The sequence below is a fragment of the Dermochelys coriacea genome, chromosome 1, assembly GCF_009764565.3.
Source record: "Dermochelys coriacea isolate rDerCor1 chromosome 1, rDerCor1.pri.v4, whole genome shotgun sequence".
In the NCBI taxonomy this organism is placed as follows: domain Eukaryota; kingdom Metazoa; phylum Chordata; order Testudines; family Dermochelyidae; genus Dermochelys; species Dermochelys coriacea.
The window spans coordinates 30,365,674-30,380,132 of record NC_050068.2 but is presented as its reverse complement, the minus strand read 5'-3'; the positions used below and the strand labels follow the sequence as shown (position 1 = coordinate 30,380,132).

Sequence of the window (14,459 nt, the reverse complement as noted above, 5' to 3'; positions counted from 1 at the left end):
TTTTTTCTTTTTTCTAATTATCTTCTTTGCTTCTTAATTAAGAAATGAAACTTATAGCCTACAAACTAAATACTTTTTTTCCATCACTGAAACACCTCACTGTGTGCGTGCGTGTACTATTATTATTATTTCCATAAATGTTGTGCCAATAGGCCCAAAATGAAACAAAAGCCCTCTTGTGCTAGGCACCCTGCAAACAGACAGCAAGACATATTCCCTACCCTAAAGAGCTTATACTCTAAATAGACAAGAGAAGTTGGGCAGAGAAACAGAAGCACAGAGAGGTGAGTCACTTGCCCAACGTCACACAACAGATCAGTGTCAGAGCTGAAAACAGAGTTCAGAATTGTTGGGCCTTGGTCCAGTGCTTTATCTATTAGATTGCTAAGCCTCTGTACCCTGGACTTAAACTAATTGTAAGCAGGGGAATAGTCCTGCTACTGTGGGGAACTTTCCTGGCTTCTGCACTATCCCGGTGAAGAGGGCTAGTGAAAGGATCCGAGTCCTCACTCCCACTTCCTTTACCCAGTGGCCTCCCTGCCCTTGAGGACTCCCCTTCCTCTCTCCTGTCTGGCAGCGTCCTCGTAACCCCAACAAGTCTGGGCCCAGGATTCCTGGGGGGCTCTACCCCCAACCCTCCTGTGGTCACCTAGGACGGGGCTAGGGTGTCCCCACTCCGGGTACTCTCTCTGCACTGGGCCCTTCTCTGACCCACTGACCATTACATACAAGTTAAAGCAAATGCAAGTTATTTAATCAACAATTTTAAAAAGAATAAGGAAAAATGGGAAAGGTTAAAGAAAACACATCACCCCGCTTTGTGGCAGGGAACATCACAACAGTGTCTCTGGAATGTCCAGGCAGTTCACAATCTGTTCCTTGTCAGTCCCAGGCCTTCTTCTCAGGCCCTGGCTGTGCTGCAGGGATGCTGTGGGTTGGACACTTGCTCTGGTGGTGGCCACACGCTCTCAGGCTCTAAGTGGTAGGACCCTTCTTCCCAATGTCGCCCCCACCCTGTCGGGGTTATGATCCAAGCCTGGCCTGCAGAGCCTCTGGTTGAGGCATCTCCCTGTGCTGGGCCTGCTGCCCAGGGTCCCCCTCAGTCTCCCCAACTGCTCACTGCACCCAGCTCTGGACTGCTCCAGCCCCAGCTCCAGCACTCTGTCTCTGCACTGCTGCTGCTGCTCTGCCTCCAGCTCCCTGGGCTGCTTCTTTGGCCCCTCTGCCTCTGGTGCTGCAGCTCTGTTCCCAGGACAGGTCTGCTCTGCAGGCTGCTTCTGTGACTCTGCTCCCAGCACTGACCTGCTTCCTGGGCTGCTTTTCTGGCCCCTCTGGCTCTGGTTGCTGCAGCTCTGCTTCCAGGACTAGGTCTGCTCTCTCTGGGCTGCTTTTCTGGTCCCTCTGGATCTGACACAGCTCTGCTCCCCTGCTTTCGCCTTAGCTCAGCCCCACTCTGTCTGACCCAGGCAAATCCAGCTCACACAGAGGACGGGACCTCCCTGGCTTCCTGACTCCCTGATTAGCCTGCCCGCCCTGTCATTCAGGCTGACCTGGAGCATTGGCCTCTCCCCATTGTTCCTGGGGGCTGTCAGTCTCAGGCTCCTGATTCCCAAAGATCCTTTTTTGCTAGGAGATGATCTTGCTATTTGTTTTTATCATATAGTCAAGGTTATCATTGTGTCCCTTCTCTAATTTATAACTGGATCTCTAATTCCCATTATGAGCAATCCACAGCTAAATTAGACCGTGATTTATGCAAAAAACCGAAAAGAAGTGATTGCATAACTCTCCAAGGAAGATAAGAATTTCTGTCATGAAATGCCTCTTTCTAAATGTCCTCAGAATCTTCTCTCTTCACTACTTCATGATCATTAAAGTGCTATTTGGGGATGGGGGAGGGGGGGAATCAGTTGATAGCATGTACTTAGATGCTTAAATTTCCAAGAATTTAAGATGTAGTTTCTATTAAGGACAAATTGAGCTGAAAGTCATAGTCTAGGGGGCCTTAAGCAAAGAAAAGCCTTTAAGTAATTAATGACTTGCTCAAGTTCTGCCTATGTGGTGCACATACAGGAACTTGGGTAACCATTTATTGTAACTGCAGTAAATGAACCACAATTAGAATAAATATTTATCAGCTGTTAGCTCAACTGGTAATTAACTTGAGATGAGAATGCTGAAAGTGGAGGTGTACATAGCACAACAGAACAAGTACCTTGAGATAATTTGCGGCTTAGAATTATTGAGCTTTTCAGCTTTATCTTCTCTAGGGAGCTGTAGGATTGTTTTTGTTTGTTATCCAATAATTAAGAAAAAAAAGTGGAAGCAGGAAACAAAACAGGAATCATCTACCCAGTAAAAAAGTTAGGCCATGCACTGACCAGAAGAAGGCTTAAGAGGTTGCTGTAGGACATTCCTTGAAGTCATCAACTCAACACAGGGATAAATGGAATAATTTTTTTTAGAAAGAATAAAGAAATGAATATATTGGCTGCATGCACATCCATAAACATACATTTTGGGGCACACTTTATTTATTTCAGAATCAAAGCACATTTTCCTGAAGATAGGGTGCATATGTTCTGAATAACCTTGCAGCTGTGAAGCCAACTAACCTGACAAAAGATCTGGAATTACTAGCCTTGTTGACTGTATGAGGACTAAAAAGACCTGCTGCTAGTAGAAAACCTGAACAAAAGATGAACTCGACATGACCAGGTTCAGATGTATTTCTGGTGGGAGCAAATTCGAAAGGCAAAGGTCCACAACTAAAAAATCTTTGCCCCCAGTCCTTGTGAGGTACACCCCTGGGACAAATTGTTATGGGTCATGTTGGAAGGAAGGCCACTAAGAATCTGGCATGTTGTTCATTTAAGTCTTTGTAGTAATAACCAGCCCCTTGAATAACAGCACATAAAACAGATTGCAGCCGGTGGACAGTACAGAGTGCACCTGCAATGAGCCCTTTCCAGTCTTGCTTTCTCAAAAGACAGGTAGCTTCATGTTGTCCTAGTTGAAGCTTATGAGTGGCCTTCTTTTGTGGAGATAATTGAAGACCTGGAATACAATTTTCAAAAAGGCCTGATTTACTTAGGAGCCTAAGTCTCACTTTCAAAAGCAACTTAGGCAGTTAGGAACATCTAGTACCATTCAGTGACATTTGAGACTTAAGTGCTTTAGGCCCAGGTTCTTAAAGGTATTTAAGCATTGCTCCACTCCGTGTAGCAAGGCTTAAGTGAGTTAGGAGCCTCAGTCTCATTTTAAAAAGTTACTTAGGATCCTACATGTCATGGAAAGCCCTTTGGCACTTCCGAAAATTTTACCAACATGCAAGGATTTTTTTTTTAAAAAAGAGAGAGTTTAAATCCATATCCAAAGAGTGATTTTCAGAAATGCTCAGCAACCACCCAAGAGAAGCAACATCTTTCACAAGACACCTATACTATCATCTGATCACGCTTCCACTGAAGTTGATGGCAAACAACTCCCATTGATATCAGAGGGCAGGATTGAGTCCATAACCTGTACTAAAATTAGTGGAAGCAGGATTGGATCCCCAAACTATCTACAACAAAACTTGCTGATAACTTTACTTATTTACAACCTATTTTCTTCCCATATATTTGGCACACGCTTTTCCAAGGAACCATAAGTGATATATGTGGAAAATGTGAATGGGTTGTAACAAGCAGTTGTGAGCTAGAGGGAATTTAGGAAACACTAGACAAAAGTCAAAATGTGATGTCGAAGCTAATGGCTTAATGGCTTTTAACTCCAAAATAGTTTGGTGAAATTTCCACAGACTTTGCAGAAACATATTCCTTTGCCTTCACAGTAAATACGGCAATTTTCAGCCTAAACCAGTATTCCATCCTAAAGTTACAGGAACTTAAAATAGCTTTGTAATGGAAGCTGGTGGGAACCTTAACTACAGAGATACTACTGTTTTACTACAATATAAAACTATGTAAATATATATAACCCCCCTTTCTTCTCTGGGTTACTCGGGAGCAGGCAACACTCACCTGTGTGCCTGGGCGCCTGATATTGTTGACATTAAAGGAGATCTGAGTATCCCAGTGGCGATGCTGGATAAGTGGGAATCCTCTATCCACCCCTCTGCTGCAGTTCCTTTACTCCTAAAGAAAGTTAAAATTGGCGGTGCCTCCACCTGGCTCGCCCTGTACATACTCAATGGTGTACCTTGGGAACCTCCAGGAATAAACCCCTTCAAATAGTAATAATAATAATAATAACCAACTCAAATACCAATTATAAATAATATACATCCAATATACTTAAATTAGAGCTAACACTCCTTTACTTAACAATTTAAGAAACAGAGTATAGCAGAGTAAGATTAAATGTCAATACTAATTTAGATCCACAGGGGCAGTTGTTAAAATCAATTAACAAATATAATATACAGTAATAAATGAAACTTATGTATTTGGCATTTACACTGCCACCATTTACCCACCCCAGAGTGTACACTGTTCTGGATTTCAGAGTCCTAGGCACTTGCTTGCATGGGCATTCTGGAAGATCTGCAGCTGAAGCCAGCGCTCTGTTGGTTCTGTGCATCAGTTCAGCCAAGGCAACAAGCGGCACAACCCTGTTGATGATTGGAGCTGGCTCCACGAAAGGTCAGCAGCTCTGGGTCCTCGTTTGGTGGGAAGATCACTCTGCCTGTGCTAGGGCTCCGTCTCTCAGCTGTGCCCTTTCCCTTGTAAGTACTTTCCCAAACCAGAGTGGGGGTTACTCCCAGTTCTTTCACTGCAGGCCCTGCTCAGTCAGCTCTAGGCACAGCAATAGTCTCTGCCCTGGATCCAGTGAAGCCACCAACAGCCTCTGAGGCTCCCTGCTTGATCAAAACCCCTGCAGGCTCTCAGCAGTAGCTTCTGGCATCCTAGCAGCAGCTGCTGATATGGACAGAGCTCCACAGCAGCAGTCTCACTCCTTTCCCCAAAATGGAGTTCACCCCCTGCTCTTCCTGCAGGGGGAAGTCTCTCCCTCTTTCCCCAAGGCGTCAATGGAGTTGTAGTCTCTAAGGCTAGATTGCAGCACACAGGCTTTTCCCCGGAACCCTCCCAATAAAGTTCAGAGCCCCTCTGATAAAGGGAGCATATGTATATTTTCAAATGTGACAGAAAATGACCAAAACATGTCTGTTTATTTTGGGGTAAAACTTCACCTACTGACTCATATCCTTCTTGCCTAGTTTTAGCCCCCTGCCCCACCCCCCTTTTATTTTTTTAGAATTGAGCTATAAATCCTTTTAAAATAGAAACTCAAAATTGAAACCTTCATAGGTCCTTAAATATAGTAGTGAAGAGCAATGCTGTAATAAGAACCTGTCAAACTTGGAAATGAATTACACTGAGAGACCAAAGGAGTATAAAAGCCTGTCCATTTCTGACTGTTTCAGTTATCCTATTTTTAGATTTAAGTGCTCTGCGTTCTTCAACTAATTGAACAACAAAGAAAGACTGACTAAAATCAGGGTGTACAAGGTCTCTGGTTCAATGGTTTTAATATCAATATGAATTTATGACAAAAGTAGTTGAAAAGTATGCTAAAATAATCTCATCCTTATATCTCACTACGAGATTGTAGCAATCCTGCTGTTATGTAGTAACCAATTTCACCATACAAGATATATTACACACATACATACACATACCCACACTAACTACAGTATCTGAATTCTTCTCAAATATCAATCAATTTATTTTCTTAACTTCCCAATGAAATGAGGGTGCAGTATTATCCCTACTTTACAAATGGGAAATTGAGGCACAGAAAGATTAAGGTAAAAATTATCCACCGGTTTTGGGTGCTGTCATAAATATAAAGAGAAGGGTAAACACCTTTAAAATCCCTCCTGGTCAGAGGAAAAATCCTTTCACCTGTAAAGGGTTAAGAAGCTAGGATAACCTCCCTGGTACCTGACCGAAATGACCAATGAGGAGACAAGATACTTTCAAAGCTGGAGGGAGGGAAAAACAAAGGGTCTGTCTGTGTGATGCTTTTGCTGGGGACAGATCAGGAATGGAGTTTTAGAACTCAGTAAAGTAATCTAGCTAGATATGCGTTAGATTATGATTTCTTTAAATGGCTGAGAAATTAGACTGTGCTGAATAGAATGAATATTCTTGTCTTTGTGTCTTTCTTGTAACTTAAGGTTTTGCCTAGAGGGATTCTCTATGTTTTGAATCTAATTACCCTGTAAGGTATTTACCATCCTGATTTTACAGAGGTGATTCTTTTTACCTTTTCTTATATTAAAATTCTTCTTGTAAGAAATTGAATCCTTTTTTCATTGTTCTTAAGATCCAAGGGTTTGGGTCTGTGGTCACCTATGCAAATTGGTGAGGATTTTTATCAAGCCTTCCCTAGGCAGGGGGTGCAAGGTTTTGGTGAGGATTTTGGGGGGAAAGACGTTTCCAAACAACTCTTTCTCAATAAATAAACCTGGACGTTTGGTGGTGGCAGTGGAAGTCCAAGGGCAAAGGGTAAAATAGTTTGTACCTTGGGGAAGTTTAAACCTAAGCTAGTAAAAGTAAGCTTAGGAGGTTTTCATGCAGGTCCCCACATCTCTACCCTAGAGTTCAGAGTGGGGAAGGAACCTTGACAGGTGCCTACATTGAAAAGCTTAGGACCTGTATAGTGGTATAAGTCTTTATATTTTCAAAGTACAGCTCCCATTGAGTTCAGGTCTAGCTGTGAGCACTTCTGCAAATCAGACCCCAGGAACTCAAGACAGGCACTCAGAAAATGAGGAACACATGAGTGACCAGCTCTTCACTGGGTTAAAAGACTTGTCTAGAATCACATAAGAGACAGAGGTGGAATCCATTTCTCTAGGGCAGCATTCAATTGCCTTAATGATAACTGAACTCTTTTGGCTGATTTAAATGTATATATTTAGCCTGAGGAACACACCCAATATGGACACTTTCAACTCAAACAGTTAAAGTTTGGTAAAGTTATTATAAGCAATTGGAAACAAGTTCTTACAATGGAAAGTGTTGGGCAACTTTAATGATAGGCAATACAACCAGTCTTGCCTATAATAAACTTGAAAACTTGTATTCCAGCAGCAACTTTGTCACTCTCCACTAACTGGTGGAAAGATTTTGAACTGGTAACTGGTTACAGCAGTTTACAGATCTCAATAACTAAACAGGTTTAGGCAAGACCAGAATGGAAGACCTCCAGTGAATATTTCAATGATGCAGGAAGTACAGATGTTGATTCAATATGAAATCCTTTTCGTTAAGGGTCAAAGACTTCTCTGTGGTGTTGGGAGTACAGCTGGAGGTGCCATCATTCAGATGAAATGTAAAACAAAGATCCCAGTCATTTGCAGTTATTAATGGTGTCATGGCACTCAGTGTAGGGATAAGTGTTAACTTTTGTGTTCTGGCCAAATTCCATCCCAGGTAATTCAGTTCTAACTATCCAAAATTCCCCCCACAGCTTTAACTGAATAAGGTATTCTTCACTTCCCGTCTAAAACTGTTTTGTATGGCGCTGGCAGGAAGGTAAACAATTGTTGTGTTCCATGTGAAAAATGGCTGCATTTCAGTGGTGGGTGAAGTGATTGCTAGATATCTATCTACCTAAAAGGAATGTTTACTTAATAAGTATGTGCAGATCCTTAGATATTTACACTGGGCAGAAATCAGCATTGGATCTGGGGCAGGTGAATATAGCCAGTAAAACAGTGACCTCAAATAGCAGGGGTTAAAGGAAACATGCAAGGGTTTTGGTGCTGATTGTGATTTATGTGACTCTTGGGTTTCTTTCACAAGTCCACTGGATCTTCATTCTAAGGGCAATGCTTTGATGGTGACAAATAGAAATGGAGTGATTTCTCAAAACTATCAGAAAAATAAAATAGCCCAAGAGCAAATCTAGCTATAGGACATTGGTGAAGTCTCCATTATAGCTGAGACTCAAAAGAAAAGGAAACTCAGACAAAAACAAAACAAAACAAATTTCACCTGTAAAAACACTGTCTTCCTCAAGTTAGCTGTTTGTTGGACAAAAATTCCCCGCTCCCCTACACTTAGTCTTCTGTAAATAAAGGGAACTGAATGGGATTAATAATAGAGTCTTAATAGCATTTTTTTGCACTGCTAGAGTGCTTTTGGATGATTTTATTTTAACTATAATTAATGGCCATCTAATGAAAATAATGAACTAGAGTGAAAATCCAATATGAATTTAAAATTAGAAGAAGACTATGGTTGCAAAAGAGAGAGAGAATGAAAACAGATGAACAAAGTCTTATGAAGCTTTTTAACACCTACGACTCCCCAAACATATCAGTTTAAACATCAGCTACAGTCACTGCTGCAAGAATAAATCTAGAGGAGAAAGATAGGTGACCTTAAAAAAGTGATGAAAGAGAGATTATAGTACACAGAGAAATGGCTTACTAAAATTTCTGAAGTAGTAAATCATAATAAAATGTCATTGGTTTACAAAAGTCTGCACAAAAGGTATTTTAAAGCATTTATAAATAACATTTGCACAGAGTCTGATCTCTGACTTCAATGGAGTTACTCAAGATTTATATCAGCGTAACTGACAGCAAATTCCAGTCAATTATATTGTATTTTTCAAGGTTTATTGTGTGCTTGAAAAGTTTGATCAAAACGTCTATTTTTCTGCTTCTTTAGCTTTAAAAACTAGAACCAAGCTAGTTTTCACTAGAAATGTGCTCCAAATTGGATCGTCAAATCTGAACAGTCATTCCACTCCCCTGAATTTCAGCAGGGTCTAGACCAGAATCTGATGCTAGAGTTTGAATGTGGTTTGATTACAAATGAGAAGGGCCTTGTTTTCTACATCTGGCTGAGGTCTGAAATCCCATAAGGATAGCTGATCTTGCATGACTTCTGCACTTGGTGGCCAAAACCTTGCATGAAGAAGTCATGAAAGACCAAAACTTCTGTTTCAGAACTTAAATCAAGTCCCAGCCTTGATTTGTCTCAAATACAAACACAAAACTTCTATTTTAAGCCTCCTCTGGATCAAAACTCTACCTCCTTGGTCCAGAGTCCATTCCTTTTTCTAGCATTTTTTACAAAGTTATGATGAAATTAAAAAGCCAAATGCAGATTAATAGCTGGAACACAAAGAACTATGGACAGTATATAATCTCAATCCTATCATTTTCCATCATACAAAGCGAAAGAGTCAAATAGAATGTGATGAGTAAGGGCTTTTAACACTATTTTAAACTATTCTCGGACAATTAATGGAAACATTTTTGGTGTATACTCCTGTTAGTGCTTACATGACTTCGATTATCATAGCATTTAAGCACCTCCCAAATATTTAAAACTAGAAACAACAGTAGCATTAACTTTTGTGTTCTGGCCAAATTCCATCCTAGGTAATTACATTCCAACTATCCAAAATACTTCCATTAATTAATTTTTATTTTGAATGGGTTAAGACTTTATTGAGGAAACCCCAAATCAGCTCAAGGTCTCTACCCTGATATTCAAAGCTCTTCTAGGTGAAATCAAAGGAATTATTCATCTTAGTATCTACCCACCAGGGGAAGTAAGGGATTCACAAGCTGGGTCTCAGGTAGTTAATCATTTTATATAAAGAAGTTAACTGAAAGAATACTTGAACATATTCACCAAAACAAGAGTATTTTTCCTTCCTCTCTCTCTTTTTTAAAATGTGTAGCAAGTAACTTGTATAAGTCCCCAAAAAGGGTCCTCCAAAGCATGGGAAAAACAGTCTCTTTCCCCACAAAATTAACATCTTCCCCAACACATCAGTCCTTCATTTGATGGCCTTTCTCCTCTCCTCTTCCAATAGACCCTATTATTATTGTTATAGAAATTCTGTACAGAAGGTCAGAAATGAGATCCTCTGTAACTGATTTTGCCCCTAAGTATAAACAGTAGAGATAGGTGCACTCTGACTAACATAAGAACTATTTTGTACGTTTGACTGAAAGCTAAATAGAACACAAACCAAACCTTTCTAAGACTTGAAAAATTCAGTAGGCTCTTTTTATCTTGAATGCCTCTTCATGTCCCCTGCTACTCATGGTCAAAACTAAGAAGCATAAATAAGATGAAAAAGGCTATTTTCATCATGATATTTCTAATCCAGCGAGAACCAGCATGCATCAGAAATCTAACATGAAATTGTGTTCTCATGAGATTTTTAGACCAGAATTAGGCTATGTATGAAAAAGCATCAGAAAAATGTTCATACTAACCCTCAGAACCTTCTTCAGTTCACCCTCACTAATAGACAGATACTAAGAATGCCAACAGGTACACATTTTATTTTCCTGAAACTATCCTTACTTATACGTTGTTGGTTGTTATTATTATTTTTAGTACACTTCATCTAGCTTATTGTTAACATACTTCTTGATTTCTTGTAACTGAATCCACTATATTTATGATAGCATTGGCCCAATTCTGCATGCTGTTGCACCAGTGTAAATCAGAAATAACTCTATTAAAACAACAGATGGCAGAATTTGGCCCAATTTGTTTAATATCAAATATACTATCAAAGTCATGACTATATTGCAGGGACACAGAGATCAGATCCACCAGTATGTGTAGGAAATTCAAATAATTAACTGGTTTCAGAGTAGCAGCCGTGTTAGTCTGTATTTGCAAAAAGAAAAGGAGTACGTGTGGCACCTTAGAGACTAACAAATTTATTAGAGCATAAACTTTCATGAGCTACAGCTCACTTCATCGGATGCATTTGGTGGAAAATACAGAGGGGAGATTGATATACACACACAGAGAACATGAAACAATGGGTTTATCATACACACTGTAAGGAGAGTGATCACTTAAGATAAGCCATCACCAGCAGCGGGGGGGGGGGAGAGGAAAACCTTTCATGGTGACAAGCAAGGTAGGCTATTTCCAGTAGTTAACAAGAATATCTGAGTAACAGTGCGGGTGGGGGGGGGGAGAAATAACATGGGGAAATAGTTTTACTTTGTGTAATGACTCATCCATTCCCAGTTCTATTCAAGCCTAAATTAATTGTATCCAGTTTGCAAATTTATTCCAATTAAGCAGTCTTAATTCAGCAGTCTTAGGTGACTTCTGGGTCCTCTTCTGGCTCTGTCAAACTGTTTCTTCACTTCAGCAGGTGGGTATTGTAGTTGTAGGAATGCATGATAGATATCTTGTAGGTGTTTGTCTCTGTTTGAGGGGTTGGAGCAAATGCAGTTATATCGTAGAGCTTGGCTGTAGACAATGGATCGTGTGGTATAATCTGGATGAAAGCTAGAGGCATGTAGGTAGGAATAGCGGTCAGTAGGTTTCCGATATAGGGTAGTGTTTATGTGACCGTCGCTTATTAGCACCGTAGTGTCCAGGAAGTGGATCTCTTGTGTGGACTGGTCCAGGCTGAGGTTGATGGTGGGATGGAAATTGTTGAAAGGACAAAGGAGGTGCTGTCGTCATCATGAATAGGTCGGAGTATGAACAAGAGGCTACTAGGCAGCTCTCCAACACCAGTTTCTACAAGCCATTACCCTCTGATCCCACTGAGAGTTACCAAAAGAAACTACAGCATTTGCTCAAGAAACTCCCTGAAAAAGCACAAGAACAAATCCACACAGACACACCCCTAGAACCCCGACCTGGGGTATTCTATCTGCTACCCAAGATCCATAAACCTGAAAATCCTGGATGCCCCATCATCTCAGGCATTGGCACCCTGACAGCAGGATTGTCTGGCTATGTAGACTCCCTCCTCAGGCCCTATGTCACCAGCACTCCCAGCTACCTTCAAGACACTGCTGACTTCCTGAGGAAACTACAGTCCATTGGTGATCTTCCTAAAAACACCATCCTAGCCACTATGGATGTAGAAGCCCTCTACAGCAACATTCCACACAAAGATGGACTACAAGCCGTCAGGAACAGTATCCCCGATAATGTCACGGCTAAGCTGGTGGCTGAACTTTGTGACTTTGTCCTCACCCATAACTATTTCACATTTGGGGACAATGTATACCTTCAAATCAGCGGCACTGCGATGCGTACCCGCATGGCCCCACAGTATGCCAACATTTTTATGGCTGACTTAGAACAACGCTTCCTCAGCTGTCGTCTCCTAATGCCCCTACTCTACTTGCGCTCCATTGATGACATCTTCATCATCTGGACCCATGGGAAAGAAGCCCTTGAGGAATTCCACCATGATTTCAACAATTTCCATCCCACCATCAACCTCAGCCTGGACCAGTCCACACAAGAGATCCACTTCCTGGACACTACAGTGCTAATAAGCGATGGTCACATAAACACCACCCTATATCAGAAACATACTGACCGCTATTCCTACCTACATGCCTCTAGCTTTCATCCAGATCATACCACACGATCCATTGTCTACAGCCAAGCTCTACGATATAACCGCATTTGCTCCAACCCCTCAGACAGAGACAAACACCTACAAGATATCTATCATGCATTCCTACAACTACAATACCCACCTGCTGAAGTGAAGAAACAGATTGACAGAGCCAGAAGAGGACCCAGAAGTCACCTACTACAGGACAGGCCCAACAAAGAAAACAACAGAACGCCACTAGCCATCACCTTCAGCCCCCAACTAAAACCTCTCCAACGCATCATCAAGGATCTACAACCTATCCTGAAGGACGACCCATCACTCTCACAGATCTTGGGAGACAGGCCAGTCCTTGCTTACAGACAGCCCCCCAATCTAAAGCAAATACTCATCAGCAACCACACACCACACAACAGAACCACTAACCCAGGAACCTATCCTTGCAACAAAGCCCGTTGCCAACTCTGTCCACATATCTATTCAGGGGACACCATCATAGGGCCTAATCACATCAGCCACACTATCAGAGGCTCGTTCACCTGCGCATCTACCAATGTGATATATGCGATCATGTGCCAGCAATGCCCCTCTGCCATGTACAGTGGTCAAACTGGACAGTCTCTACGTAAAAGAATGAATGGACACAAATCAAACGTCAAGAATTATAACATTCAAAAACCAGTTGGAGAACACTTCAATCTCTCTGGTCACTCGATTACAGACCTAAGAGTGGCTATCCTTCAACAAAAAAGCTTCAAACACAGACTCCAACGAGAGACTGCTGAATTGGAATTAATTTGCAAACTGGATACAATTAACTTAGGCTTGAATAGAGACTGGGAATGGATGAGTCATTACACAAAGTAAAACTATTTCCCCATGGTATTTCTCCCCCCCCACCCCACCCCCCACTGTTCCTCAGATATTCTTGTTAACTGCTGGAAATAGCCTACCTTGCTTGTCACCATGAAAGGTTTTCCTCCTTCCCCCCGCCCCCCTGCTGCTGGTGATGGCTTGTCTTAAGTGATCACTCTCCTTACAGTGTGTATGATAAACCCATTGTTTCATGTTGTCTGTGTGTGTATATCTATCTCCCCTCTGTATTTTCCACCAAATGCATCCAATGAAGTGAGCTGTAGCTCACGAAAGCTTATGCTCTAATACATTTGTTAGTCTCTAAGGTGCCACAAGTACTCCTTTTATTTTTGCAAATAATTAACTATATACCTCTGGATACATCCTACTGAACTACAGTCTACATCTTGGTTTTCTGTTATTATTAAGAAAATAATGAAACTCAGTTTAATCAAAGGCATTTCTGTTAGCTCTGGACTGTATCCTGTCACCAGCAGACATCAGCTGGCAGGACACAAAGAAGTGTTGAATCAAAATGGCCTGAAGAAACACAGAAGCTTAATAAAAGTAAATAGTCAGCTTTTACAAATCCAGGCAAAACAAAAGTCTCTTTCGTTTTGATCACTACAGAAGTTCCACAAAGAATGGCAGACAGATATCATTATTAGTAGTGCTTGATATGGTTAATATCAGCCTTGTAACTTACCTTTATCTACACACCCGCATTATCAAAATATACCATTCCAAAACCACATCTATAAACTAATGGGTAAAATAGTTGATGTCTTACATTGCCTTATCTTTCCAAAAGGAGTCCAAATCATATGAAATATTGTCCTTTTTCTTTTTCAGAACAAAAACAACGTGAAACTAAATTGTCCTTTGCAAAGATCACAAACAAGATAACATTCGCCTTCCACTGCTTACCAAAACAGATGCACTGTACGGCTTTCATCAGTATTATATAAATGCAAAAAGACCTTGCTTTTATACTTCACAGTAATGCCAGACAAGTGAGTTTAAGTGGTCCATTCATATAACATTACAAGAAAGAAGATACGATTATTGTGTATTATGAAAGTCCATGTCAAAGCTGGCAAAACTGCTCTAATGTATAGTAGTGTTTTCTTGTGTAATGCAATTGCAGTTGGCATCTGACCTGCAGCTGCTTTAACTGTGTTTAAAGTACAGAGCTGGACAGAATACATTTAATCAAACAGAGCCTGTTA

At 41.1% G+C, this 14,459-nt stretch overlaps 1 protein-coding gene across 2 annotated transcripts in view; it reads right to left on the bottom strand.

The window, feature by feature from the left end:
* CNTN5 (contactin 5) overlaps positions 1–14,459 on the bottom strand; it is a 1,042,858-nt gene that overhangs the window by 177,103 nt on the left and 851,296 nt on the right. The window lies entirely within an intron of this gene.